This window comes from Prinia subflava, chromosome Z, assembly GCF_021018805.1.
Source record: "Prinia subflava isolate CZ2003 ecotype Zambia chromosome Z, Cam_Psub_1.2, whole genome shotgun sequence".
Lineage (NCBI taxonomy): Eukaryota > Metazoa > Chordata > Aves > Passeriformes > Cisticolidae > Prinia > Prinia subflava.
The window spans coordinates 66,708,990-66,715,340 of NC_086283.1; positions in this window are offsets into that span (position 1 = coordinate 66,708,990).

The window sequence follows — 6,351 nt, forward strand, 5'->3', positions numbered from 1 at the left end:
GGCTGTCTAGACCAACTGCTTCACTTCTCCCTGTTCTGGAGAACGGAGGGAGAGCTGCTGTGTTCGGTGAGCTTGTCAGTGAAAGGGACTTCTAGCAGCAGCCATTGCTATCCCTGTTGCACCACTGCTGGCTGCAAGAGAAGAGGAGAATGTGCATTCTTCAGCCTCATCCCTCACACTTGCTGCAATAGGAACGAGCTCAAATCTTTGCCCATTATACAAAATGGAGAGCAAAGACTGCTAGGAAGAGCTGGTAAATGCAAGGGTTGACAGAATCCCTCTGTGGTACCATTAAGTACATATAGACCAGAAAAGTCCAACTGGCCACTACATCTTCCTCCTTCTATAAGACTTCCTGGCCTTTTTTCCTCTTCTGCTGCAAAACACAATCTGCCGTCAGTGCAAGATTAGAATTTCTTTTGCCTACTTTGCCAAGAAGCCAGGTCTGTGCATTTAGCATTATTTGGTCTAAGTTTCGCTTGCTTCTCCATCTCATAGCATGTTTGGTTTTTCATTTACTAGAAGTATGTCCAGCTTCCTTTTATTTTCTTTTTGGATTCAAGAAAACAGTTCCATATTCACTTCATAAACACGAAAAAACATGCTAAAACATATTTCTACACTAGGAATTTGAAGATTTTCATTATCACCAATGTAAAATTTTCTGTTTTGCCTACTAGAACTTATCCTCTGAGGTAAATGACTCTTGCCTTGTTAATTGGCAAGACAGAACCAGACAGAACACCCTGCAAGAGGCAATTTTAATGCACTTTCCACTTTTGCAGAGTTGTTAAACATCTTCAGAAGAAACACATGAAACGTCACATTCCTACTACCACATATTTCTGTAGCAGAGAAGGGCAAAAGAGTCATAACAGAGGAACCTGGTGGACAAAGTGGAGCGATCCAGAAAGACATGGAATGACACTTTTTTAAGGCAGATTTTCAAGAGCAAAAACCAGCAGGTTAGGAAATAGAACAGGGGTTTGAACAGGTGCAAAGCTTTTCAAGTACCCGCTGCGTGTGAGGAAATACAGTTGCTACTGATTCCAGGATGAGATCTGCTTATGGAATCTTTAATAGCTTACACCAGTAATACCTGCGGAGTACATCTTGCAACATCATGTGATACAAAACCCACTGCACAGTGTGATGAACAGAGCTCACATTTCACATTAGTGAAGAGGTGTGCTGGTTTCAGCTGGGGTTCAGTTTTCTTCAGTGGCTAGTATGGGACTGTGTTTTGAATTTGTGCTGAGCACAGGGTTGATAACACAGAGTTGTGTCTGTTATTGCTGAGCTGGGCTTACACAGAGCCAAGGCCTTTTCTGCTGTTTGTACTTCCACACTGGTGAGGAATTTGGGAGTGCATGAGAGGCTGGGAGGAGACACAGCTAGGACAGGTGACCCCACCTGACCAAAGGGATAGTCCAGACCATCATGACCAGTACATAAAGCTGGGCAGAAGGAGAAAGAGGATGGACACTAGGAGTAATGGTTTTTGTCCTCCCAAGTCACCACGGCATGTGATGGGGCCCTGCTCTCCTGGGGAGGGCTGAACACTTGCCCACCCATGGGAAGCAGTCAATTAACACCTTGTTTCATTTTGCTTGCATGTGTGGCTTTTTCTTTCCCTATTAACCTGTCTTTATCTCAACCCATGTGTTTTCTGGCTTTTACCCTTCAACTCTCCCCTATTCTACTGGTGGGGGCGTGAGTGAGCAGCTGCCTGGGTTCTGACTGCTGGCTGTGGTGAAACCATGACAGGAGGCTACGCACCCTCACCAGGAAGCTCAACAAAGGACAAGCAAGCTGAATCCTGCATTTCTTTCAAGCCTTTCTGCTTCCCAACTGACACAACTTAGAAACAACACAAGCTGCTTAAGGAATAGCAAGCATCAGATCTTCCCAAGCATTTCCCACTTGGATGCATGCGTGACTCAGCCACAATGGCAGCACAGGAACAGTGGGAAGAAGCTCAACAGAGCAACTGGGAACAATAAAGGCAGGCAGCAGAGAACAGAGTGATGATGATAATGATAATGATAATGATAATGATAATGATAATGATAAGCAATGATGGCACACTCAGAAAGGGTCACAAAGGATGGAGGGAAATCTGAACATTTTAATTTTACATAGCTGTCATTGCATAAGACTGCACTGGACTTTCCCAGGCATCACTGTCACAGAAGTGCTCACTAGTTCAGCAGCTGGCTCTCAGTGGCAGCCCAGGGCAAGAGCAGCCACTATGCACTGCAGCTTTCAGAGGGGCATAAAGGCAAGGCATCACAGCTGGAGAAACACTGCTACACAAAGAATTCACGAGAGCTGGAAAATTAAGCCAAGGCATGGGCACAAGCAGGGTTCTCAGGAAAATTTCCACTGGAGGCTCAGTGGCAAGTAGACATCATTGGGCAGAAGTGCTAGATCTGTTTATCCACAGAACAATTCTTCCCCAGATACAAGTTTCCTCTTACAGATTTCATGTCACTTTGAGGTCTTTGATACAACAGTTTCCAGACTTGAGAACTGACATGAAGGATTCTGAAAAAGAGTGATCACAGAGTCTGGTCTGGCTCACTGCTTGTACCAAGGTCAATAGAAATTGTAATTCAAACAAGGTCAGAACTCTTACAGATGAACTGGGAGTCATGGTTTCACCCAACTTGCTTAGCAGGCAACAACTACTCAACAGAACAGCCATAGAAGGTCCTGGAGTTTCTCATTTTTGTGCAGCTTGGCCAATTCTTATTTACTTTCTGTGCCACTACAGCAAACTCAGGACACTGAGTTTATGAGGGGATTAATGAGGGAGATTAGACTATACAAAGCAGGATAATCTGATGCTCAGATACTACTCAGATATGCAGGTGCACTGACTGCATATGATGTAAGGCAAGAATGGCACATCCTGAACAGTGACCAGATCTGCTGCTCTCTAGTAAAGCCTGGACTGTGATCAAAGACTTTTTCATGGTCCTAAGTATTTTAATTCCTGTGTGGTTTCTCTCATGCCTAGTAAGAATCAAGCTCCTGCCAGATCCTCTTCTTCAGTGGGAACTGTTAGTACAGACTCTGCCATCTGCTCACCCTGGTGTTCTCAAGGAAGTTACAGACACACATAGGCTGCTCTGTTTCTGTTGAGTTTATTAAACTGGCCTAACATATTGAAAAATGAGGGAGAGGAAGGACAGACACATACATTAAAACTGCAATACCATTAACCTGATTTCCCTAAGAAATTCTTGGTGTTTTTGTTTTGTTTCATAGCAGAGTCTTCATTTATGAAATTACCAACGTCAAACCTACCTGGGGTAAAGAGTCTCAAAGTCCCTGGAGCCAGATGATCTGAACCCTGTTTCTTGCTGCAGTCCATACTTCCTGTGGTCATTTTAAGAGGTCACTGAGTCTGTGCCTTAGTTTCTGCCTTTGTATAATGGAGCAAATATTTCTTTACAACACATCAGTAGCACTTTGCACTTTGACTCAGTCATGCTGTCAAGAGGAAGTATCAGCATTGCATGTCGCACAGCTGACTCATTTTCTGACAGTTAATGAATGACATGGTAGATCCACCTTTTGCAATCAACTACATTATCTCATTTTCATGACCCAGCTCAAAGAAGGACATGGGTATGGGATGTTAAGCATGAGAGACAGTAACCACCTAAAAGCAAGAGGAAAACCAAGCCAATATATGTGTCAACTTATGTTTAACATCAGAAGAGAAACTAAAAACTACTGTTACACTTGTATTAGAAAGGAGATCTGTAGACTGGAGGAGTTGATGCCAAGGATCAAAAGTTTGTGAAACTCAATGGGAGTAGAGGAGGAATAGGAGAAGATAAAGGAATTATCTCCGAACAACTTTTAGTCTGCTCCCATGAATCAGACAGCCATTAGTCCAGTGAGATTCTGGAACACTTTTAAGCTCAGGTGCATTCAAAAGTAACACCGGTTGTGCATAAGACAATTCAGTGACATGAATCCAAATAAGCAAAGGATGGACAACGGGGAAACTCACTTGAAAAGCATATCCCCGATCTGAACAGCTGTGCCGGGGGGGGTGGTGCAGCCTGCAAGGACCAGCTCTCTCACAGAACTATCTGGCCCTCAGTTACCACAAGGTGGGACTGGAAATAACATCCACACTCCTTGTAGCGATTCACAGGGTATCTGTCTCACACAGCATATTTTGTTATTTTACAGCAGGTCCTGTTTTCTGATTTAGTTTTGAGGGTTTTGTTGGCATTTTTTTGTTTGTTGTTTTTGATTGTTTGGGGGGTTTTTTTGGTTGGGTTTTTGTTGGGTTTTCTTTTTCAGATTTTTGCTTGTTTCTTTGAGTTTTTAACTTCCCGAAGTTTCCACTTTATGCATGATGGGAAAACAAAGAGTGATAAAGTGGGATATGTGCTTCCTTTAGCCAGAAAACCAGAAAGAGCAGTCATCCTAGGAGGACCACATCTTGCAGACTAGCCAATAACAAGTACAGATTATGCAATAAAATACCTGGTAGCCACACATGCAAGAAGAAGGGAAAAAAAGGTAAGTTCATTATTTTGAAACTATGGGATAGAAACAAAAAATAATCTAAGTCTGGCTCATTCACTGAATGTTTTCCCTCACATTCTAGCTAGGATAATACTGTGTGTGAATGGAACAAGCAATATCCAGGCACCTAAAATATCAGAAGTGGACAATACAAGCTACGGAATCTGGAGAGAAAACAATCAACTGTTTACTGAATAAAAAAATATCCTCCCATTGTAAAAAGGAATGAATTGGCAATTTAAATTGCAGGTTCAGCAGCAAAAAGTGTTTAGTGAACCAGTGGATTCTGGGGTTTTTTTGGTAGTATACAATTGAGAGAGAGGAAAAGGGAAAACTGAACCATTCTGTCATCTTACTCAACTCTAGATTATTCTGGTTTTTGCTCATTCTTACAGCTTGGGAGTTCTTTTCACTGGTTAATTTAGCCTAACCACATGAAGGCTGAAAGAGGACAACTCTCTCTGAAGGATTGACAAGTGCTAAAACTGTGAGAAGATCAGACATACAAAGCTAGGAAAACATGTACTTCTAATGGGAATTAGTATTAGGGAGTATTAAGGAATTAGTACTGAAATACATTAAGGAAATGTATTTCAAATTCTAATTATTGATAGATGGGAATTCCAAATAACCCTTCTAAGGAGAATTTTGGTAAGGAACTTATGGTTTGATAAATCTTCAGGAGCTATGATAGAAGCAACCCTTTGAACTTCAGAGAGGAACCCAGATCATGTCTCATGATCATGTTTTATGATCTGATGGGAGATGTGGTTGCCATTTCCATAATTTATATTGCCTCACACTCACTGGCTTCTGACAGACACTTACATGAATCAGAAAGCAAGTCTTTTTTCCCCTGTGTGCATAACTCAACATTGTTGCCCACAACTTCTGAGTATAGCCTGTTCTAAATTTTTCTGAATGCTGGAGATCAACCAAAGGTAAGACTTTGGAGTGGGGGAGAAGGGCCTTCCACTGTTCACTATAGATGGCATTTGGCCCTCTGGATATTATGTGCAAAACAAACAGAAGTACTGCCTTTGCCACAGCAATGCACCTCACACTAGGTCTCTTTTTTTTCCCTAGTCCTGAACTACTATGTATGATGAGTTTTGGTCTTCAAGCACCAGCCAGCAGTTGTTACTGCCAAGAAACACTTTTGGATGGTTACACGCCTTAGGTAACAGCAGACATCTTTCATCATCTGCAACTGCAGAAGGACAAATAATGATGTAGATGATCCTTTCCAGTTTTTCCTTTTCCTAATTAAGAGAACCTACATCCAACTCACTAAAGCCATCTGTGTGACAATTATCCTACCAGAAAGTTCTGGAGCAGTTTTCCTCATCCAAAACCTCATCTTTTTTTTATCCTTTTGTTACTGATCTGGCCTAATATAAAGTTCCAGCTCTCTGAAATGTGCACTCCCTTATACGATAGGATTGTGACCACTGTGCCTAACTACAAAGGTGTTTTGAAATTACAGTGGTAATGTTCTTCAAAGTCTTAAATTCTTTAGCTGCCTCTAATAAGGATCTTCTACTTCTCTCACCCTTGAAATATTCTATTCTTCTATTTTTCAAATTGTTCATGCAATATGGAAGATCCTTCAAAAATTTGAAGACAAATATTAATTTGTCCAGCTTTCTTGAAAACTGCTGCTTACTTCTTACAAGGCATTGCTATCTACTTTTAGACTACAAACTGAAAGTACTATGCTCACCCTCAGTTAACAGTGTGACTAACTACTTTTTCCAGAAAATGGGAAAATAACTTCTCCTGTATCATCCAGTTTAA